This window comes from Lissotriton helveticus, chromosome 9 (genome assembly GCF_964261635.1).
Source record: "Lissotriton helveticus chromosome 9, aLisHel1.1, whole genome shotgun sequence".
Lineage (NCBI taxonomy): Eukaryota > Metazoa > Chordata > Amphibia > Caudata > Salamandridae > Lissotriton > Lissotriton helveticus.
In genome coordinates, this window is record NC_136070.1 from 379124829 (window position 1) to 379149426 (window position 24598).

The 24598-nt window shown below is 51.4% G+C and overlaps 1 protein-coding gene across 2 annotated transcripts in view; it reads left to right on the top strand.

The window, feature by feature from the left end:
* Window positions 1-24598, top strand: part of VRK1 (VRK serine/threonine kinase 1) — a 288098-nt gene that overhangs the window by 135355 nt on the left and 128145 nt on the right. The window lies entirely within an intron of this gene.

The following is a 24598-nucleotide window of genomic DNA, read 5'->3' on the forward strand; positions in this document are numbered from 1 at the left end:
ATATATAATTTACACTCAAATTCACATGATCAAGGAATTCCATTACCTAGATGATGCAGATATGCTAATGAGGTAACTTGGTGTTACTTTACTTGTATGTCTACTTGTTGCTCAAATCTCAGCACTGAAATGCGAGCTCCTAGACTTGCGTTGCCTGTTTCAACATTCTTTAATCATTCTAACATTGTATTATAAATATTCTGTTAACCTTTAAACACAATGCAAAGGGTCTACATGATGAAGATACCAGTCTAATCTATCATAAATAATTGAAGGAAAAAAAAGTTTGACAATATATGGTCATACCTCTTAATCATAACTTTCTTGTCCATGCTTGAGCTCCAATTAACACCATTTCCCTTTCTGACAATTCAATTTTGCTTTTTGCACTATTCTTCATCTTTTTTCCCTTTGGGTGCTCTGAAACCTGACCCCAACCCCTGCATTTTGGGTACCTTCCCACCTGTGGCACTGATAGCTTCATAGAACTTCTCCATTACTTGAATGACAGCTGAGTGCACAATATTTTTTTATACAATCTGGCAACAATATCTTCAACTATTCATCCACTCCCACATTAAACATCTTTAGCTGCCTTCCTGATATCAACGTATATCTTAGTTTTTTTTTTTGACACACCACTTTCTCCCATTGTGTGCTTTCAACTAGCTCAACTGTATTTGTTCTACCTACACACCCTGGAAGTCATATGGTTCTCTTGTAAGGGATTTCTGTGTATAGTCATAAGCATTTGAATAGTCCTGCCCAAGTGCTGGAACTCCGGGGCACTTCATTAGATATCTCTTCTTAAGTTGTCATCTTTCGCCTTTCTTCGGGAAGGCCTATGTAGACACTTAAGAGATAGAAAGACAATAATGCAGCCTAACTAACTAGGCTACACTGGACATTACTTCATCGTCAAGTGAAAACGGTAGCCAGTACTTTTAACATTTTTGAAATGTATGGAGTTTAATACATATAGAAAACTCCCCTTCACAAAACCCCTTTTTTTCATCATAGAGATGAAAAGGTTGGACAGAGAAGCCCCCCAAATAGGCTGACATTATGTCTAAAAATGGATACCGTGCCTTTAAGAGTTTCCAGGGACCACCGGTATCCCACGATGCACAGCTAGTGGCAGTTACTTCAGTTCATTTTTCCGGCTCCTGTTAACAGGACCCTGGAGCATTGAGCGCTACCTCATTTGGTGTTTCAATAATCACTTCAGAATTGACCTTTTTACAACTTCGCTCTATGTTTTTGGTCTTTCTCTACCTAGTACTGTCTTTTTCTGACAGTTGTTCCACAGTTTGATAGTCAAAATGCCTTCCCTTTTTGACAAGTGTCCTCACTGTGGAAGAAAAAAGGCCAAATCTGACTCACACAGAGTGTGTAGTCTGTGTTTACCTACTTCTCATGTTCCTGAGACATGTTCCATTTGTAAAACCTTCTCCAAGCGTACCCTGTGGGACAGGAAGAAGATTCGACTTTAAGGGGCAGAGGAGATTAGAAAACAGCAAGCAACAGCCACAGGTGGGACCTCTGGGCAAGGAGAGGGTTAGTCTTCTACCAAATCCCTGTCTTCAGCCTCTGGGGGGGCTTCCCAGGTAAAGTAGAGCAGAAAAACGATGTCAGTCCCGGTCGATGTCAAAGACAACAACGACGTCGAGGGCAGGTATGACGACGATATGTTCACCATAGACTAAAGGCTTTGAGTGGAAGTGGCGTCGACGCTCCGCATCGAGGAGAAGAGCAGTGAGATCTCATTCTCCCTCACGGCAGCGATCGTCGAAGACGTTGTCTCCCTGGTCAATGTCGACACATCAGCACTGATAGGCGTCTACCAGACACCAACGATCGGTGTCAAAAAATTACCGACGGTCGACGTTGAAGAGTCATTGGCGATCTACATCGTGACCAAACCGATCACAGACACAATCAATCATGAGTCTGTTGACGTCGAGCGGGAGTTCAAGTGCAAGACGACTTAGAGATCGCCATCGGCCAGTAGATCGACGTCGAAGGGGAGATCTTGAGAAGAATCTTTGGGTCTTTCTTCCCTTCTGGCAGCTAGAAAAAGGAGGAGGTTGATTTATTCCTCGGATTCTGAGTACTCACTTAAATATTCACCTACGAGGACTCCACCTCACTCTGATCCTCCTGGACCAGCGGAACATCCGCCGCCGCCACCACCTCCAACGCCGCCGCCTCCGGGGCCTACTGCGCCTCGGCCCACGGCTTCTGCTGTGCCTAGAAGAGGGAGGTCTAGGTCTCGTGCGAGGGATCGTCTCACAGCCACCGACGTTTGTCCACACACTCGTCACCAACATTGTTATGAGAGATCTCGCTCCAGGCACACCAGAGACACATCCTCGACAAGTACTGAGAGATATTCGCCTCAAAGGGTGTCTGCTATTGACAACATTACCACCTTTCAAGAGGTTCTTCTGCGAGGGGAGTCCAAACTAAATATTCCATTCTCCACCCCTGTGCCATTTACTTCAGTCATCTTCGAAACTCTCCAGCAGAGACCAGCTTCTCGCCCCTTGCTTCTTCTGGTGCCAGGCTTATTGGAACCTGCGATGGAATTATTCTTAACACCTTCTTCCATCAAATCCGCTCCTTCCAGGGTACAGAAAAAAATGCCGCCGGCCTAAGCAAGGTTCCACATTCCTTCGGGCGAACCCCACACCAGACTATCATTGTTGTTGCAGCTAAGAAGCAACATGTTGCAAATCCAACGACAACAGTACTGTCTGATAAGGAAAGCCGTAAAGTAGACTTGGTGGGGAGAAAGGTATTTAACACGGCAGCTGTTTTGGGAATCCCTTCAGCAGTTCGCAGACCTCCTGCCAAGGGACAAGAGGGAGGACTTTACGGAGATTTTAAATGTAGGGCTTACGGCGTCCAATCAAGTAATAAGTGCAGAGGCGGACACATCACTCCTTTCAGCACATGGCTATTGTCACGGAGTGGCTCTCTGGAGACATTCCTGGCTTCGCCTCACCTCGCTTAAGCCCGAGACTCAACAGCGGATCATGAACTTACCCATGAACTTATCCTTTTCTGCCACTACCCTCTTTGGATCTCATGGAGATAAGTCGCATGAAGGCGGAAATGGAGACCTTGAAGGCAGTAGGTCTTGAAAAACCGAAGGAACAGTGCAAAACTTTCCGCCCTTTCCAACGGTATTACTTTTCCCAGAAATACCAGGGCTGTCAGTCAACTCAGCAAAAATCGTATCAGCGATAGTTCCAACTTTTTCAGAAAAGTCAACCTAGAAGTCGGGAGGCCAGCAACCTGCACAAAGTAATAACGCACTTGCTGGTTCTAAGCCCTGAACCTTTTCTTCCCCCTCTTCTGTTACCCTCTCCAGTGGGGGGAAGCATTCAAAATTTTCCTGGCAGAGTGGCAAAAAGTAACTGGACAATTGGGTGCTGAATATTGTTCGCAATGGATACTCGCTACGTTTCACCAGCCCTCCTGCATTGGTCCCTCCGACACACTCACGGTATCAACTACATCTGAAAGAAACAGGTTAGTATTAGATTCCTTACCTTAGAATATCCCCAGGCGTCAGTCTGGATCCGGAAACTTTTGCGTAGCAGTACCCCTGCGCGCCGGTAGGCGTCGTCTGCAGGCGTCCCCTGCGGCTCCTCGTCCGTCGTCTGCGTCGTGCGCCGTGATGACGTCGCTGGAGTATATAGACGCCGCCTCCGCGCGCTGACGTCAGTTCTTCTTTTTTCCGCGCCAGTTAGCGCAGATCCGAAGAGCAGTACTCCGGTCTTTTGACCAAGTTTTTTGATAATTCTAAATTCTTTCTACGGTGCCGGTAGGATGCCCGGTTTCAAGAGTTGCGACGGGTGCGACCGCCTGATGTCGGTCACCGACCACCATCGACTCTGCCTCCGGTGTCTGGGCGCGGACCACGACGTGGAGTCCTGCGTCGACTGCCGGGCCTTGACTAGTAAAGCTAGACGGGAGCGGTCCCGCAAGCTGCTCGAGCTCCGAGTGTCGGCCCCGCGTCGAGAGCGGTCCCGGTCCGGTCGGAGGTCGAGGGAGCGATCGCGGAGCCGCCATGAGCGCTCCGGGAGTCGCCGCCATTCCTCCGGTTCGTTAGGTAAGCGTCACAAGAAGTCGGGGCGTCGTCATCGTACCCCCGACTCCCCCCGACGCCCGCGTGATGCGGCTGGGGGTTCGGGTGGCCCCTCCCCCGCGGCCCCGCGTGGGTCGCCGACGCCGTCTGCCCCATACCCGTCGGTCCCTGGGGAAGGCGCGTCGCGCGAGGAGATTGATGCGGTCCTCATGGCTATGAGGGCGAGGTCTCCTCCGGCGGGGCCTACGGCGCCTGCGGGCCCGTCGGTCCCGTCTGGGGGCCCGAGCGGTTCGGGTGCTCCTGCCCCGACGCCGCCGGCGGCTCCGGTCCCGGCGCCGCTGGGCCCCTCAGGGTCGTCGCCGGCTGGTCCACCGGCCTCTCCGGCGCCGATTCCATTGGGCCAACCTGTGGTGCCGCCTCCGCGCGACGCCGTGGCTCCGCCGTCGGGTCCCCGGCGCCGCGCGTCGCCACCCCCATTCCCTCTCTGTCTCCTGACGCGGAGTCGGACCGACACCGTCCGACGCAGAGTCCGGCGCCGTTGGGCCCTATTGGCTCCGAGGAGCCGGTCTTTATTGTTGACCCGGACTACGGCGATGAGGACGAGTATGGAGAGGGTTGGGAGGGGTCTGAGGACCCTTTATCACGAGCCTGCCAGTATGACGTGGACTGGGTAGGTGATTTAGGTGATGCCAGTGGTCTGGACGAGTCGCCCAACCCTGGGTTTGTCTCGCCTTCCCCTGTGGCGTCGGAGGCGTGGGCTGCCTATTCGGTGGTCCTGATGAGGGCTGCCAAGGCCTTGCGCCTTGAGCTCCCCGTCGCTAAGGTCAAACCTAACATTCTCACCGAAGTGTTTAAACCGCAGTCATGCCCTCAGGAGCCTCTGCTGCCGTTTAATGAGGCCCTGACGGATGTCCTTTTGGGCACCTGGTCCAGGCCCGCTTCCGGTGCACCGGTTGACCGGAATGTTGCCAGGCGTCACCGTCCGTGCTCGGACGACCCTGCCTTCCTCTCCACCCATCCCTCCCCGGAGAGTCTGGTGATCCAGGCCTCCACTTCACAGTCCGCATTCCCGTCGGCCCCGCCCGATCGGGAATCGAAGCGATATGACCAATTTGGCAAAAAGGTCTTTTCGTCTTTGAGCGCTGGACTGCGGTCTTGCAATACCGCGCGCCTCCTGGGCCGCTACACCCACTCCTTGTGGGATACGGTCGCGGAGTGTTTGCCGCAATGCCCGCAGGAGGTGCGGGACAAGCTCAGCCAGGCCTTGGTTGAAGGCCGGGACGCGGCGAGGTATTCGATCAGGTGTGGTCTTGACACGACCGACTCGCTGGGACGTCGCCATGCTTGGCTGAGATCTGCCAACTTCTCGCCGGACGTCCAGAATGCCCTCATGGACATGCCATTTGATGGCAGTCGCCTGTTCGGTGACAAGGCGGACAACGCGCTTGAGCGCTTCAAGGACTCTAGGGTCACGGCCAAGTCCTTGGGTCTTTCGACCCAGCGCCAGCAAACGGGTTCGTTTCGCCCCTTTCGTGGCCAAGGAAGGGGCGGTCCCACACGTGCTGCCAGCCACGCGCCGCAGAACGCTCCCCAGCGCGGTGGCGGCCGTGGTTTCCGCCGTGGTGGCGGTAGGGGGCAGCGGCGAGGTCAGTCCACACCTCCCCCGCAGCAGCCTCCAATCCTCCTAGTCCGAGCTTTCGGGCTCACGTGACGCCAGTGGGTGGCAGGGTTCGCCATCACCACTCCCGCTGGCGCGCGATTACATCGGACAGGTGGGTGCTGCAGCTCGTCCGAAGGGGCTACTCCCTCCCCTTCGAGTCCACTCCTCCAGCCATGCCACCGCAGAACCACCGTGTGTCGGGGGACCACTTGACACTTCTGCAGGAGGAAGTTACGGCCCTCTTGGCCAAGGGGGCCATCGAGCGCGTTCCTGGGCCAGAAGTAGGGTGTGGTTGCTACTCCCACTACTTTCTGGTGCCCAAGAAGGACAAAGGAGGCCTTCGTCCTATCTTGGACCTACGGAACGTCAACGGCTTCCTCCGGAAGGAGAAGTTCAAGATGTTGACTTTGGCTCAAGTCTTGGCTGCTCTAGACCCACAAGACTGGATGGTAGCGTTGGACTTGCAGGATGCGTATTTTCACATCCCCGTCCTGCCGGCCCACCGGCGTTACCTGCGGTTCACGGTAGGCCAGGAGCACTTTCAGTTTATCGTGCTCCCATTCGGCCTTACCAGCGCCCCACAGGTGTTCACGAAAGTGATGGCGGTGGTCGCAGCTCATCTGCGCCGGTTAGGGGTTTCAGTCTTCCCCTACCTCGACGACTGGTTGTTGAAGGCGGGCTCGCCCCAGACAGTCGTCCACCACCTTCAGATGACGGCAGACCTCCTGCACGAGCTGGGGTTTTCCATCAATGTGCCGAAATCACACCTGTGTCCCTCTCAAAAGCTCCTTTTCATCGGAGCGGTTCTCGACTCGGCGCGGTTTCGGGTTTATCCTCCGGAACGGCGGGTCCGGGATATTCAGGCTCTGATTCCCATCTTTCAGCCGTTATCCCGGGTTTCGGTCAGGTTGACGCTGCGGCTTCTGGGGCTGATGGCCTCCTGCATCCTACTGGTGCATCACGCCAGGTGGCGGATGCGGGCTCTGCAGTGGGACCTGAAGTTTCAGTGGGCCCAGCATCAGGGCAACCTATCCGACCATGTCCTGATCTCGGAGGGCACTGCGAGACAGTTGCAGTGGTGGCTTACTGACCGCGATTGGGTCAGAGGCAGATCCCTCTCCCTTCCCCAACTGGAGCACGTGGTTGTGACGGACGCGTCCCTCCAGGGCTGGGGTGGCCACTTGGGAGAGGCGGAGATCAGAGGCATCTGGTCTCCGGCGGAGTCCCGGCTCCATATCAACCTGTTGGAGCTGCGGGCGATTCGCCTAGCACTGAAGGCATTCCTCCCCTTTGTCAACGGGAGTGTAGTGCAGGTGTTCACGGACAACACCACCGCCATGTGGTACTGTAACAAACAGGGCGGTGTGGGGTCGTGGACCCTTTGCCAGGAGGCTCTGCGCCTCTGGCAATGGCTGGAACGTCAGGGCGTGACTCTGACGGTTCAACACCTGGCAGGTTCTCTGAACACCTGGCAGGTTCTCTGAACGCCAGGGCGGACGAACTCAGCCGTCGGTGCTCGGTGGATCACGAATGGCGTCTGAACTCGGACATGGCGAACGGCCTCTTTCAGCAATGGGGAGAGCCTTGGTTAGATCTATTCGCCACAGAAGAGAACGCGCAATGTCATCAGTTCTGCACGTTGGAGTTTCCAAGACGGCGCTCGCTCGGCGACGCCTTTCGGCGCGAGTGGAGTTGCGGTCTGTTGTACGCCTTTCCGCCTATACCACTTCTGCCCAGAGTGCTGAAGAAGATCAGGCACGACCGGGCCCAAGTTATCCTTGTGGCTCCGGACTGGGCTCGAAGATATTGGTATCCCGAGCTACTCAGCATGTCAGTCGGTCCCTCGATCCGCCTGCCCCTTCAGGAGGACCTTCTGTCGCAGCAGCAGGGGACGGTCCTCCACCCGAACCTGTCCAGCCTCCACCTCCATGCGTGGAGATTGAGCGGCGACAGTTGAGGCCATTCGACTTGCCTCCTGAAGTCTGTGATGTGATTCTGGCAGCCAGGCGTCCCTCCACAAAGTCGGTATACGCCTGCCGGTGGAACAGATTTGTGGCATGGTGCACAGCAAAGGCTGTGGATCCCCTTTCTGCCCCTCTTTCCGAGGTTCTCCTCTTCCTTCTTTCTCTTGCCCAGCAGGGCTCTGCTCTGGGCACTATCAAGGGCTACCTTTCTGCCCTTTCCGCCTTCTTAAGGCTACCTGATCAGCCATCTTTATTCAAGTCCCCTATTGTACTGAGGTTCTTGAAAGGCATCACGCACATGTATCCACCTGTTCCGTTCGTGATGCCTCAGTGGGACTTGAATCTGGTTCTGACATTCTTGATGTGTGCTCCCTTTGAGCCGCTTCATTCCTGTCCTCTCCGTCTTCTCACTCTTAAGACGGCCTTCCTGGTTGCCATCACCTCTGCCAGGAGAGTGAGTGAGCTCCAGGCTCTTTCTGTCAAACCTCCTTTCCTGTCCGTCCATCCTGAAAAGGTGGTTCTTAGGACTAGGCCTTCTTTCCTGCCCAAAGTAGTTTCTGCTTTTCACATCGGGCAGTCCATCACCTTACCCTCCTTCTTCCCGCCTCCGCATCCTTCAAAAGATGAAGAGCGGCTCCATCGTCTGGACCCAAAACGTGCGCTTTCATTTTATATGGATCGCACACGCCAGTTCCGGGTGGATGACCAACTGTTTGTTGGCTACGTGGGTGAGAAGAAGGGAAGGGCGGTACAGAAACGGACCATCTCTCGGTGGGTCGTCCTGTGCATCAAAGCATGCTACTCTTTGGCTCGGAAGGAGCCTCCTGTTGGGCTGAGGGCCCATTCCACTCGGGCCACGGCGGCTACTACTGCCCTGGGCCGGGGAGTCCCTTTGCAGGACATTTGCCAGGCGGCTACGTGGGCCTCGCTGCACACCTTTGCGAGGCACTACTGCCTGGACAGTCAAGTCCGGAGGGATGGCTTCTTTGGCCGTTCGGTCCTCCAGGACTTTCTGGTGTAGGTTGTATTGGTTCGCAGACCCACCACCGGGGTTGGTATTGCTGGGGTATCCATTCTAAGGTAAGGAATCTAATACTAACCTGTTTCTTTCAGATGAACAAGTTACTTACCTTCGGTAACGATATATCTGTAAGAAACAGTAGTTAGTATTAGATTCCTTACCGCCCCACCCGTCCTCCCCGTTCTGCGAACTGATACCTAGGGTTAAGGACATCCCTTTCAGGGCCCTAGTTTCAAATGGCACCAGTGTTAGTTCTCACATGGCTCTGCGTGTTCTGGCGCGGAAAAGCTGTGTGCAAAGAACTGACGTCAGCGCGCGGAGGCGGCGTCTATGTACTCCAGCGACGTCATCACGGCGCACGACGACGGACGCGGAGCCGCAGGGGACGCCTGCAGACGACGCCTACCGGCGCGCAGGGGTACTACTACGCAAAAGTTTCCGGATCCAGACTGATGCCTGGGGATATTCTAAGGTAAGGAATCTAATACTAACTACTGTTTCTTACAGATATATCGTTACCGAAGGTAAGTAACTTGTTCGTGAACCATTAGGTCGGTGGCAGCGCCTAGGGTTTGCTGGAGAGCTTATGTGCAGCGCGAGCTGGATTTCAATCCAAAAGCTCGCTTATTTCTTCGTTAAGCTTGTGAGCCTACTCAGAGTGCGCAGGCATGATTTAGATGCCGGCACCTTCGTTATTTTAAAACTGTCACTTTTATTTCTGTTGCACCAATTTTAAATACTGACTGTACTCACTGCATTCTGTGCACTTTACTGCCCCTCCTGCGGCCTCCCTCGCCCCGTTCCACCGCAGCTGACAGTGCTGATTGAGTGGAGGGCGAGGCGCCATCTTGGGCTGTGTTGTTTGGGAAGCCTGGCCGGAGTTAGCGGTCCAGCGCTTTCGGGGAGGCAGGCTACAAAACGACAAGCAGCGCAGGGCTCACTGTGAACCATTAGGTCGGTGGCAGCGCCTAGGGTTTGCTGGAGAGCTTATGTGCAGCGCGAGCTGGATTTCAATCCAAAAGCTCGCTTATTTCTTCGTTAAGCTTGTGAGCCTACTCAGAGTGCGCAGGCATGATTTAGATGCCGGCACCTTCGTTATTTTAAAACTGTCACTTTTATTTCTGTTGCACCAATTTTAAATACTGACTGTACTCACTGCATTCTGTGCACTTTACTGCCCCTCCTGCGGCCTCCCTCGCCCCGTTCCACCGCAGCTGACAGTGCTGATTGAGTGGAGGGCGAGGCGCCATCTTGGGCTGTGTTGTTTGGGAAGCCTGGCCGGAGTTAGCGGTCCAGCGCTTTCGGGGAGGCAGGCTACAAAACGCAATGTGCTTCCGGGAGCGCAGCGGACGGGCGCAGCGGTCGCGACGAAGGCGCGCCGGAGTCGCGCCAGAGTTAAGCCCGTCTGCGCCCGTCCGCGGCCAGCCGGGACTAGGGGCACGGGACGCTGTCGGTTATACCACCTATACCCCGTCTCAGCTTTGCCTCTTATGGTCCCCCGGCTGTTTAAATTTCACCACGACCACTACCCTACAACATCTTGGCTTATATTGTTCCCCCCCATCCCACCCCCCTAGTTTTGCATCCTTTTTTGTTCCATCTGCCTCCATACCCGTTCCTGCCCCCTCGTCACTCCTTGCCCCTCCTATTCAACAGCCTTCCACCTCGGCTACCCTTCTTAACACCAGGTCCGCTGTAAATCATCAATATGAGCTATTTGATTATCTTGATACCAACGAACCAGACCTCCTGTTTTTAACGGAGACCTGGTTCAAGACCGACTCCCTCCCCAATGTGCTTGCCGCCTTGCCATCTACCTATTCCGCCATTCGTGCGGATCGCTCTGACGGCAAACGGGGAGGTGGAGTGGCGCTAATAGCCCGCACGGACATCACCTTTCATATCCTCCCCTCCCCCCCCATCGCTGACGTTGACCTTCTTGTAGCTCGTTCAACCTCCCAGCAAGTCCCTTTTACTTTTGTCCTCATATACCGCCCCCCCCAGCCTACTCCCTCGTTCCTTCCTGAGATTCAGACTCTGCTGGCCACTCTGGTAGTAAATTACTCCTCTGTACTTGTCCTTGGGGACCTTAATTTCTGGCCCTCCGACCCGGCCGAAAGCCCCCAGTCCAAGGAATTCACTAGCCTCATGGAAAATTTGAATTTTGTACAGCTTATCCACAGTCCCACCCACCAACGTGGCCACACGTTAGACCAAATTTGGACATTAAACATTCCATCCACTTCGCCCATCATTTCACCCTGCCCTTGGTCAGATCATTTCACTATCACCTTTTCCCTTGGTCTATCACTCCCGATCAAGCCCCCCCTTCCTAAAAATACCTGGGTTCGGAAATGGGGCAAGGTCAGTATGCCCTCCCTCTGCTCGGCCCTGGCCACGACTTGCCCGGTCCTTACTGGCCTGACAGCTGGCCTTCAACTTGCCGCGATTAACAACTGGCTCACGAGGGCTGGAGATGAACTCGCCCCCTTCAGGCGCCTTTCAGTAAAACGGGCCCATGCAGCCAACCGCTGGTTCACCCCCGATCTGAAAGAGAAAAAACTTGCTGCTAGAAGGGCTGAAAGAGTCTGGCGTAGAACTTACGATCCTGCCTTAAAAACCATCTATTTGGCCACTCTGCATACCTATAAAAAGACCATTCTGGAAGCTAAGGCTGAATATTACACCCACCGGATATTGGTTGCGGAGTCTCAATCGAAAGAAATTTTCTCCACTGTTCACGAGCTCGCCTCCTCCACCAGAGTCACGTCCACCACTCCCCCGTCCCAACTCCTCTGTGACTCGCTCAATGAGTTTTTTATAGATAAAGTTAAAAAGATTAAACATAACATTCCCCTCCCCTCCCCCACTTTCATGGACCCTTCCCCCCCCCCCCCTCTGCTAAATTGTCCAACTTCCCACTCCTTACCACTGATACCCTCGTTCCCCTGCTTCAACGGGTCAAATCAGGCTCGCCTCAGGATTTTGCCCCCGCTAACATACTCAGGGAAATCTATTCAGTCTGCCTCACCCCTCCCCTGACCCTCCTCAATGACTCCCTTATTCATGGTCACGTTCCTATTTCACATAAATCTGCGGTTGTCATCCCTATTTTGAAAAAGCTGGACGCCGATCCCCTCTCTGCTTCCAATTACCGTCCTATTTCACTCCTCCCCTACCTTGCTAAGGTACTCGAAACCCACATCACTTCCACGCTGAGTACTCACATTGAGACAAATCACTGCCTTTCCCCCTGTCAAGCTGGTTTCCGCCCCCTGCACTCTACCGAAAAGGTGGTCATTTCAGTTATGGACAAGCTGCGTGACGGAATCGACATCAACCGTCCGCAAGCTCTGATTCTCCTTGACCTATCCGCCGCTTTTGACACGGTGAACCATACCATTCTTCTTAACCGTGTCAGGGCGGCGGGGGTTGAGGGCCTAGCCTTCCGTTGGCTGCAGTCCTTCCTGGCTGAGAGAACACAGAGTGTCCATCTGGCTGATTTTGCAGCAGCCACCCGCAAGGTAGAGTGCGGGGTCCCCCAAGGCTCATCACTTTCCCCTCTTTTGTTTAACCTTTATATCTTCCCTCTCATTTTTATGTTACAGCAACTGGAGGTCACCGTATTTAATTACGCGGATGATCTCCAGTTAATCTTCAATCTATCCCATTCATCTTCATCCGCTCTGAATGTTCAAACCACCATGACCCTTATTCAAGATTGGATGAACTGCAGCCACCTCAAACTCAATCCGGACAAGACTGAACTGGTCTTGACCGGAGGTGGCTGCAGTCCCTGGTCTCCCTCCTTTTGGCCCCCTTCCCTTGGTGTCCCTCCACTCCCGGTTCCTAAAGTGAAGACTTTGGGTATCTTTCTTAATCCCCAGCTTTCGGTTCTCCCACAAGTTAACTCTGTGGTCTCCTCATCCTTCTTTTCCCTTAGAGTGATTAGGAAGGTTTCCCGCTTCTTTTCCCCCCCTGCTCTAAAAATCATCATGATGGCCATGGTGTTATCTCGGATAGACTATGGCAACATAGTCTATAACGGAGCCCCTGCATATATGATCCACCGTCTGCAACTGGTGCAGAACCAGGCGGCCCGTCTGATCCATGGCCTTCCCAGATATCATCGGGTCACCCCTTTACTCAAGACCCTGCACTGGCTCCCGATAAGAGAGCGCGCCCTGTTTAAGCTCGGCTGTCTTACCTATCAAGCCAGAGCGGGCACTGCTCCTAAATTCATCTGCTCTCTTATCAAACCTTACTGTCCAGGCAGAGAACTCCGCTCGGCTCACTTGGCCCTTCTTACCATCCCTCGCTTTAAAAAGCAGAGGTCGGGCGGAGTGAGATTCGCTGTCCTGGCCCCAACGTTTTGGAACTCCCTCCCAATCGCTCTACGCACCTCCCTCTCGTACTCCCTGTTCCGTAAAAATCTTAAAACTTTTCTGTTCACCCAAGCCTTCCCCTAAATCCGTCGCCGCTGCCATCCACTGATCTTTCACTAGCGCCATGAAACCGTTGGGTATGCGTGCGCTGTACAAATGTTTTTAAATTCAAAATTCAAATTCAAATTCGTCAGTAACAATTGGAGGCCAACATTCTCTTACAAAAAAGGGCAATAGAACCTGTTCCTCTTGTACGGCGGGGAGCAGGACTGTATTCCAGGTTCTTTCTGGTTCAAAAGAAAGACCAGAACGAGTTCAGACCCATTCTCGATTTAGGACACGCAAACAATTGGGTTTGGAGAGAAAAATTCAGAATGTTAGCGTTGCATCAAATCTACCCTCCAATTCGTCAGGGGGATTGGTTATGCGCAATAGATCTGCAAGATGCATACTTCCACGTCCCCATAGTAAAGGAGCATCGCAAGTTCTTGAGATTCACAGTGGGGAACAACCACTATCAATACTTTGTGCTTCCATTCGGCCAGAAATCAGCTGCCAGGACATTCTCAAAATGTGGCTGCCCATCTGAGGAAGCACAAGGTGTTTGTCTACCCCTACCTAGACGACTGGCTGATCAAGACGTCCACGTCTCAGGGAGCTCACTTACACTTCAGTTGAACCTCTGATCTTCTCCTTCATTTGGGTCGCCACATCATCCAAACGAAGTCAGTCTCGACACCTGTCCAATATCTTCTATATCTGGGCGCAACCATCGATACTCGCATGGCAAAAGTGTATCCTTCGGAGGAGAGACTATTATCGATCCTTCGGAACGCTCAAGCTCTCATGAACATGTCCTCTTCAACAGTGAGGAAGGTTTCCTCTCTTCTGGGCTCTATGGAATCCTGTATCTTCCTCACTCCAAATGCACGACTCCACATGAGTCCCTTGCCGGAATGCTTGGAGCAGCAATGGCATCCGAGAATAGGGGATTGGGAAGACAGGATCCAGCTGTCACAGCATGCCCTTCAGTCCCTCAGATGGTGGTATTCTCCCCTGCAATCTCCTGCGAGGGATCCCTTTCCACAAGGAGATACCAAAACAAACCATATTAACGGATGCGTCTCTCCTCGTCTTGGGTGCACATACAAACCACCTTCAGCTACAGGGCAAATGGTCCACGACGGAATCCACATACCACATCAATCTACTGAAGCTACAAGCAGTCCATTTGGCTATGAAATCCTTTCAACTGTCATTCCACTCCAATTCCCTGCTTGTCCAGACGGACAATACGACAACAATGTTCTACCTCAACAAGCAGGGGGGCTCTCGATCACAAAGGTTCTCGGGAAGCCCAGACGATCTGGAAATGGCTCTTGGCCAGAAACCTGACCATCACAGCAACTCACCTCCCAGCTGTTCAAAATGCTCAGGCCGACGCTCTAAGCAGACTCCTTCAGGAAAACCACAAATGGGTCTTAAAAGACGATGTGGTGCGAGATATCTTCAAAAGATGGGGTACTCCACAGGTCGTTTTGTTCGCCCCTGCAGAAAAAAACAATTACCAAAACTTCACCTCGATTGTCTACCAACCGGGAACTCTGGAGAATGCCCTGTGGATAAACTGGTCAGGCAGATTTCTCTACGCCTCTCCTCCGATTTCCCCTGATGCCGGCAGTCCTTCTCAAGCTTTCGCCGTCACGGGCAAAGATGATCCTGATTGCTCTGGAGTGGCCATGTCAGTGGTGGCTCAACGACCTTCTCCGCAGGTCTCTGCTGCCGCATCTCCGGCTCCCATGTCAGTCGGAGCTTCTCACGAAGTTCGGCGGACAAATGGTCATTGAATTTGGCGGTATGGCTACTGAGTTAGTGCAGTATGGACATTTGAATTTGCCTCCGGATTGCATGAAGATACTTAAAGAAGCTAAAAGGCCATCCACACGCACTGCTTATGTCCATAAATGGAAAACATTCTGCATTTGGTGTGCTTCGAAGAATGCAGATCCTACTTTCTGCCAGGAAGATGTTATACTCCCATATTTGCTACATTTGGCACAATCCGACCTTCAATTTCCTTCCATTAAAGTGCACCTTGCAGCTCTGACTGCTTATAGGAAATGCCCTTCACAAACTTCCTTTTTCAAGATCCCAGTCAATAAGGATTTTCCTGAAGGTTTGAGGAAAGTTTTTCCTCACTTCAAACGTCCTTCGCCTCCCTGGGAGCTTAATGTGGTTCTTTGTCGACTGATCCTGGAGCCTTTTCAACCCATTCATAGGGCTTCTTCTTAGCATCTGTATTGGAAGACCGCTTTCCTTGTAGCCGTTACTTCTGCCCGCAGGGTTAGCGAACTCCAAGCACTATGTTGGCAAGAACCATCCACAGTTTTCCATTCCTTTAAGGTGGTGAGGAGGACACACCCGAAATTCCTCCCTAAAGTTATTTAGTATTTCCATGTAAATCAAACTATTTCACTACCTACCTTTTTTCAGCATCCCTCTACTCCTGCTGAGCGGTTGCTTGATTCCCTAGATGTCAGGAGGGTTTTGATATTAAACAATCAGATCAGTTATTTGTAAACTATGGCTCTATCCGTACAGATCTAGCTACCTCCAAACAATCCATCTCCCGATCGATTGTTTCATGGATTCAACTTTGTTACCAGAAAGCCAACAAGGCTCTTGTTAGTAAGCCTAGGGCTCACTCTACCAGGGGAAAAGCTGCTACTGCAGCTTTACTCCTTAATATTCCCATTTCAGAAATCTGTATGGCTGCCACCTGGAATTCAGTCCATACATTCACACAACACTACTGCCTGGACACTGATGCCAAGACAGATGCCCATTTTGTCTATATTTGTTGCCAGGACCCCTCTAGTGGCACTGTAGGCTTCCAGGATGAGGTCCGAATTTGTCTGGGCTGCCCCTCTGTCCTTCCCGCCACCAATTTCATATTGCACTTCATCTGTGAGGTGCAGTGATGTCTGGACTAGATTGGGAGTCCTTCCCCCATGTTCCCTCGTTGATGTGGTGTGGCCTGTTGCTGTATAACGGCTGGAATCATTGGTAAAGGGTCTGCTCAGTTGTTGGCTGCCCTACTTCAGTCTTGAGTTTACCCTGTGGAAGGTAGAGGGCCCCAAATTCGCAGAGAAAGGAGGAGTATGGTGGCTACCCCTCCTCTTAAGAATTCTGCTGTGTGAGGGTTGTCCAGTCGGGCCCTACATTGGCCTCTCGGTTCCCTAGAGGTCCACCGCTGTACCACAAATATCTGCTCTGATCCATGGGCCTGCCTTAGTAGGACCCGGCTCCCTTCAGGGCACCCAGATGCTGCAGGCTTCTCCACCCTTCCATCCATGAAAGTTCGTCGGCTGGCTCTAAGGGCAATGTGCAGCCAGGTTGCCCCCAACCTCAACAAATGCTCCGTAGTTCCCTATCCCGTCGGGCTGTTACACCTGGGCAGACCGCTCTGCCCAGCGCCCATGCCCACGTTCAGCCTGTCTGATCTCCTCCAACTTGCCCGTCCATCAACTGTGTTTTCCAGGGACTTCGGGCTTCCATGACTGCAGTGGGCTCAGCGCGACCTGCTCTACAAAGATCCTTCTGCACCACGTGACTGATCGGTCAATGGTCTCCGCTCCGCTGTTGACTGTCACAGCTGCAATCTTTCTGCACCACAGCCGGGGGATGTGTTTCTCTCATACACCCTGTTGTTTCCTGGCACACCGTCCGAGGAGCAGATGGGCGGCCCCAATGGGTAGGTAGGCGGCCTTTTTGGAATTAGGGGAGTTGGTGGGCCCCAATTACATCAGGATCACTGGGGATGGTGTGCAGGCTGATGGAGCTTGATAGTGAGCAGCAGTCTTCCGGCTTGGTGCAACCATGCCTTCATCCCGTACAGTGCTTAATGAACTGTGTTCAAGGACCACAGGCCTCCTAACCGACCGAGCTTGTATAACAAAAATTGTGCTTCTTAGTCCCAGCCATCTAAAGGCATTGCTGTGACAGGTCTATGACTCTACCTGCTTCTAACCGCTCTTGCAACATGTGACTACTTGGAAATGTATACTACTGTTCTTTGACGGTTGTGTGCCTACATGCCACTCGTAGATTCTCCAGGCATATGGCATTAAATGTTGAGCTGAGCATGTAACAGACTCTGACTCAGACATATCAGCTTTTCAGTGGCGCTCACCTGGTGTGATCCCAAATCAGCTAACCTCCCAGAAGGAGCCTCAACTTGAGTCACCTTTCCTAGAAATAAACTTTTACATCTGAATTGTACATCTGAATTGTAAATTACAAACAATGTTATACAAAGGCACAGACTGACTTTAGGATCAAATTGGATTCTGTGCGCACGTCTAATGCTAAGACAAGTGTCTTTGAACAACTCTCTGAAAAATACTGATTTTATTCTTTGTACCCTTGAGCTGCGTGGCATTAGCAAACATCATAGTACATCTTACTAAGTGGAATGCAGGCTCCCGCAAATCTAGTAGAGTGTATGCTAAGATCTAGTAGTGTCCATTTTAAGTGGTGTTGCTAGCGCAGAAAAGCTTCATGTCAACCCTAGTCAGCCCTGTCAACTGGTCGTGAAAGCTTGTAAATAAATTATTTTGCTAGCCTAATTAAGGTATTCGTTTTTAGGTTTCGCCTGGCGTCCGCTGCGCAGCAGCGTTCGCGCAGGTGAAATCTAATGTTAGAACATACTGGCTTTGGTCCCGCCTTCTCTTTCATTGGCTAGCTCCATAAATGGAGGCTAGCCATTGGAAGAGCGATCTGTCCGTCATTGCCAGAGCAGATTCGTGGGCGTTCCCGCAATTTTCACTCATCCCGCCCTCTTGCTATCGTCATGCGGCGGTGGGCGTGTTTTCTTTTTTTTTTTTTTTTTCGGTCATGTTTTTGTCTTTTTCGAAGTGTCTTCTGTTGGAGTGGGCTGCGAGTTTTAAGTTGCCAGGAAGTACTGTGTGTTTGCGATCAGGTAAGCTAATTTTCTTTGAACTTTTGCGAGTCTCCGTGCTGTTGTGTTTGTTGCCCCCGTGTCATGTTCGTTTTACGTTTTCCCGTGTCTTGTTGCTGTTGTCTCTGTTTTCCGTTACCCCATGGTGTTGTCTATGTTGTCCCCGTCTCATGTCCTCTCCATGTTTGTTTTACGTGTTTCCGTGTCTCGTTGCTGTTGTCTTTGTTTTCCGTCAATGGAATGCTTTCGCCAGCTGTCATGTCCTCTCCATGTTTTCCGTTACTCCGTGGTGTTGTCATTGTTGCCCTTGTCTCATGTCTTTTTCATGTTTGTTTCACGTGTTTCCGTGTCTTGTTGCTGTTGTCTGTTTTCGCCACGAAGGAAGTGGCCGCCCCAATAAATGGGCTAAAATATGGAGCCCTGGCTGCCTACAGAGGGCTGTGAGGAACTCGGAAGCTGCAATTTGACCCTGTGTGGGAGAGAAGTGCGCGCTGAACGCCCTCGAGACAGTGCTAACTGGTGAGGGGTCCGCAACTGCGCCCAGTGCAAGCGGGTACATATTGTTATTGCGTTTCATAGAAAACTTAATGGACTTTATACGTGGTTCTCATGTTAATAAAGCGAATACAATGTTAAGTGTGAGTGGCTATTACGTTGCCCCTACCCTCGAGGCAAATGTAATTACCATTTAGGAACACTGCATTTAATTTGTTGTTTTTTTCTGCGAGAAATGCTCTTAAGTACGGGTACGCTTTTAAATAGCATTGGTCAACCAGACAGTCTTTCAGCTGAGCTGCCTGTGAGCATGAGAAGCAGAGGCCATTCATTTGAACGGTGGTGTACTACATGCAGTGAGAATGCTGCAACTATCTCCCTAATTGGTGTTCAAATGAAACTAAAGTGCCCGCGGTAGCTCGGATCTCAACGTGCAGGGTCTCGTTAAAAAATGCAGCACTGAGCTCCCAGTGACGCTTGTCCACGCAACGCTTTGTAATTTAGCATTTAAACATTCCACATATACCCCACGCCCAAAGACGAATGCACCGATGCATTTATTTCAAAGAGTCTCAAAAGCGTTTATTCTAATTGACCAATGAAAATCATAGACACTACACAGCTGAGAGAGCTGAACCCAGGTTTGGGTAGGTCCTGCCAAGTATTACCGCCCCTTAAATACCTGACATCTAAATCCACATCATGTGTAGGCTGCGCTTTTACCCTTCCACCTCCTCTGCCCGCGATGAACACCACATCGTATTCACCTGTAATCACCAGTGCCCCGCTCTCAGTTGAACAGTATTTTAGGGCAGCACTGATTAATTCACGTTCTCTCCCCCAACATAGTTTGGATATCAGGGAGTGTATTCTTAACCAGGAACTGGACATTCTTTTTATTACGGAATCCTGGGGAGATGAGGCATCTGGCCCTGATTTTGTTCTGGCCACCCCTGAAGGCTACTGTGTGGCCAGACAAGACAGAATCTCTGGGCGAGGTGGAGGCTTAGCCATTATTCACAAGGACATCTATCGCGCAAAATTCGAGCCCATTCAAAGCACTATTTGCGAAGCTTTTGCGTTTGCTATTAATCTCACGCAGAAGCAAGCCTTCAAAGGGACACTTGTGTACAGGCCACCGGGTCCTCGAACTAAATTTTTAGCTGCACTCACAGAAATCACTGAATTAGTAATAGGATCCTCGGATTATACGATTCTTGGGGATTTTAATTTCCCTCTTGAAAACCTTGAAAATAAAGACACAGCCCAACTCATCACTGATATGCAGGCAATGGGACTGCAGCAGCTGGTGAGGGGCCCTACGCATGAGGCCGGGCACACACTGGACGGCTTATTCACCAATAATCCTGGCATTGATTTGTCAGTTGTTACCTTTGGTATGGTCTGACCACCAAGCTATTATTTTCAAGATTCAATCATTACCCTCCAAACCCTCTCAGACCAAAGTCCGGTCGTCAGTGGGGACGCGGATGTGGAAAAACGCAGACATTCCACACCTCACTAATCTCCTAATGTCATCAGTCCCCAAAAGTTCATGCGACCCTGAAACTATGTCCACTAATTTTCAGGATTGGATCCTGAAGGCTGCTAATCAAGTTGCACCTGAAAAATTCTATCGCCCAAATAGAGCTACTCCATCTGCCCAGTGGTATACAGAGGAGTTGCAACTCCAACGTCAGTATTGTAGAAACTTAGAAAGGCGTTGGAGAAAGCACTATAGCCCCTCCGCTAAGCAAGTCTATAAAAATGCGTTAGCGATATACAAGAAAGCTGTCATTGCGCAAAATAATCTCTTTTTTACTGGTCAAATTGAGCAGGCACAGAACTCAGCCAGGAGGCTGTTTCAAGTGGTGAGTTCTCTCTCTAATCCTCCGGCTGGACCCGTAATTGAGAACTCGCAGGAACTTTGTAGTTCATTGGCTACATTCTTCACCACTAAGGTGATGGATATCTATTCCACTTTTTCCAAAGAACCGGTGGGAAGAACCATTGATCCATTCACTCATCTAGTGCCTACTCACCCTTTCCTCGCTCAGTTTCAGTCAGTCACTGAAGATCAGGTCAGCACGCTTGTTGCTAAGATCAAATCCGGCTCTCCGCTTGATCCATGTCCTCCTACCATAATGAATCAATTACATAATACCATCACTCAGCCGCTCACCGATATTTGTAATTCCATCTTCAAAACCGGTGTCTACCCTGAGACCTGGAAGAAGGCCATTGTCAAACTTTTGCTTAAGAAGCCTTCTCTAGACCCCACCATTACGGCCAACTACAGACCTATTGCTTGCCTTCCCTTCCCGGCTAAAATCGTAGAGGCCATTATGAACCAACAGCTATCGGAGTTTATTGAGCAAAACAAACTCTTGGATGATACTCAGTTCGGGTTCCGGAGGGGACACGGAACTGAGACAGCACTGCTAAAGGCCTCCGATGAAATCAGACACATCATGGATTCGGGAGGAGCGGCAGTGCTTATTCTGTTGGACCTGTCGGCGGCCTTTGACACGGTCGACCACGTCATCTTGGTCGACCGTGTCGCAGCCCTTGGGAATAACCATCTGGCCAAAGATCTTATAGCTTCTTTTTTAGCTAATCGTAAGCAGGCAGTCAAACTGGGTAACCATTACTCATCGACTTCTGAACTGCCTTGTGGGGTCCCTCAAGGATCCTCGTTGAGTCCTACGCTCTTCAACATTTATGTCGCAGACTTGGCGAGGGTCATCAAATCTCATGGGATGCGTTTAACCACCTACGCAGATGACACCCAGCTTGTGCTGGCGGTGCATAAGAACGGCCCAGTGGTAGCAGTTAAGCTTCAGGAGGGGTTACTGGATGTACAATCATGGATGCACAGTAACTGCTTAAAACTTAATGCGGAGAAAACTGAGGTCATGACCTTCGGTAATATTTCCCCAGAGTGGTCCCCGATATGGTGGCCCAGTCAGATGGGCCCTCCCCCGGTCCTAGCTACCAAGGTCAGGAATCTGGGAGTGATCTTTGATAACAAGCTATCGTTTGGATATCATGTTAACAAGGTGGTTTCTGCTGCATTCTTCATGCTGAAAAAGATAAAAAAAACTCCTGCCGTATTTACCAGCATCAGCAGGAAAAACACTGATTACCACCTTAGTGTTTTCCAAGCTTGACTATGGAAATGCTCTCTTTTTCAACACGCATAAATGCATCCTGAATAAGCTTCAATCTGTCCAAAATATGGCAGCACGGATCCTGCTCAACATTCCCAGGCGCCACTCCACTTCGGCAGCCATACGCCATCTCCACTGGCTAAGAGTGGAGAGCAGGATCAAATTCAAAGCCCTTTGCATCGCCTATAAGGCTATCCATCAGACTGGACCAAAGTTCTTAAAGAAGGCATTTCAGGTGTATATTCCTAAAAAGAATTTAAGATCAGCAGCAAGCTGTCTACTGTCTGTACCCCGTACAAGAACGGCTACATGGGGCGACAGACGATTTTTGGTAGCAACTCCCATATTGTGGAACTCACTCCCCTTAGACATTAAAACTGCGCCAACCCTCATTGGCTTTCGCAAGGCTTTGAAGACCTGGCTCTTCAATCACTAAGATCGTGTCCTGACTATTGTATTTTAGAGTATCTCACTGCGCCTAGACACCTCAGGGTAGTAGCTGCGCATTAAAAATCCCATAAATAAATAAATAAACAAGTTCATAGCACTGAAGGTATTAAATGTGTTCCGTTTTAAAATCGCTCTAAGAACAGTAAGCAAGTATTTGGCTGTGCACTTTGCACCAGTGTTCACAGATAAAAAATATGTACAGAATAAAATTTACGGTATATCAACATAGAAAAGAAACATGTTTTTTACAAGACTGTTAAAGATGTTTAAATACACAGCTCTGTTTTTATAATTACAGTATTTACATCGAGCACCCTGCGCATAGCACACGGTACTGTGTAATAAATACACAGTTGCTAGTAAACCACAGTATACTTCCCCAGTGAAGAAGTATAGCTGTTACATCGCCCTATAGCACACGTGGCATCGTATGTCTGCCCTGATTTTAAGTCTACATTATTTGCTCGCTGGATATTTTGAGTCTATAAATGCGATATTAAAAGTGAAATTACAAGTCCCAGAATGCATCATTCTGTTGTCTAAAAAAACCGAGACCCAAGCAGCAGAAAGTGTCACACACGTCACACGGGGGCCAACAGGCGCCTATGGAAAAGTCAGTACTTCTTCAGCACTTTTTATCCTGCACCATGGAGAAGAAGAATGCGCAGAGCGAGCCCCATGACTCCCCGCAGTACTCCGCTGCGACCTTTTTCTGGTCGACGCTCTCGTCTTCCACGCATTCTTTGCTGCTCGTCTCAGCGTCCGGCTTCACCTCAGCAGTCGCGTTCGAAGGGCGGGAGGGCTTTTTACCGGGGTGAATTACTTTCTCCTTCCCAGAGGCAGCTTCTATAAGGCTGGAGCTGGAGGGGCTGAGGTGCGCCTCCTTGGGCCCCTATTTGCACTCCTTTGACTTTAAGACTTAGGGTCTTGACACAGGTTCTTCTGTTTCTTCAAAGCGCACGCGATCTGCTTCCAGCAGTTCTTCTGGTTGGCTGCATACTGAGGGCACGAGGAAGAGCTCCTGGCGAACACGCACCAGAAGCTCTCCCCTCCCTTGAGTCTCTGAGTGAGTGTGTGTGTGTGTGTTTGTGGCTCTAGTGTGTGTGTGTGTGTGGCTATGGGTGTGTGTGGCTCTGGTGTGTGTGGCTATGGGTGTGTGTGTGTGTGTGTGTAGCTCTGGGTGTGAGTGTGGCTCTGAGTGTATGTGTGGCTCTAGGTGTCTCTAGGTGTCTCTAGGTGTCTGTGTGTCTCTGGGTGTGTGTGTGTGTTTGTGTGTCTCTAGGTGTGTGTAGCTCTGGGTCTGTGTGTGACTTTGAGTGTGTGTATGGCTCTAGGTGTGTGTGTTTGTGTGGCTCTGGATGTGTGTCTGTATGTGTGTGGCTCTGGGTGGGTGTGTGTGTGGGGGGGCTCTAAGTGTGTGTGTGTTTCTCTGGGTGTCTGTGTGTAGCTCTGAGTGTGTGTGTGTGTATGTGTGGCCGCATTGTGTGTGTGTGTGTGGCTCTAGGTGTGTGTGTGGTAGTAATTGCTGTCTGCTAAACTCGTCCGTAGGATACAATAAGTCTCACATTTGAGAGAAATTAAGCAAATGGCAATGTAAACACCCTGTGGGACACAGTCGCGGAAGTGCTGCCACAATGTCCGGAGGAGGTCCTGGCTAAACTCACCCAAGCCCTTGTGGAGGGCCGAGATGCAGCACGATATTCCATCCGATGTGGGCTGGATACCACGGACTCACTGGGCAGGGATATGGCAACGACTGTGGCGGTTCGACACCACGCCTGGTTGAGGTCCGCCAACTTTTCGGCCGATGTCCAGGCCACTCTTCTGGACCTGCTGTTCGATGGCCGTCTCCTCTTTGGCGACAAGGCAGACCATGCGCTTGAGCGTTTTAAGGACTCCAGGGCTACGGCCAAGTCCTTGGGCCTCTCGGCCACACGCCAGCAATCGGGTGCCTTTCGCTCCTTTAGTGGCCACGGAAGGAGCGCCCCCACACGTGCTGCCAGCCACGCACCGCAGAATGTTCAACAGCGCGGTGGCGGCCGTGGAAACCACCGTGGCGGCGGTCGGAGACAACGGCGAGGCCAGTCCACACCTCCCTCTGCAGCTCCTGCCTCAAAACCTTCCTAGTCCGTGTTTTCAGGCCCATGTGACGCCAGTGGGGGGCAGGGTTCGCCATCACCTCTTCCACTGGCGCACGGTCACGTCGGACAGGTGGGTGCTGCAAATCGTCCAAAGGGGCTACTCCCTCCCCTTCGAGGCAACCCCTCCAGCCATGCCACCGCAATTCCACAGCGTGTCGGGGATCACTTGCAACTTCTGCAAGAGGAAGTCACGGCCCTCTTGGCCAAGGGGGCTATCGAGCGCGTTCCGGGGCCAGAAGTAGGGTGTGGTTGTTAC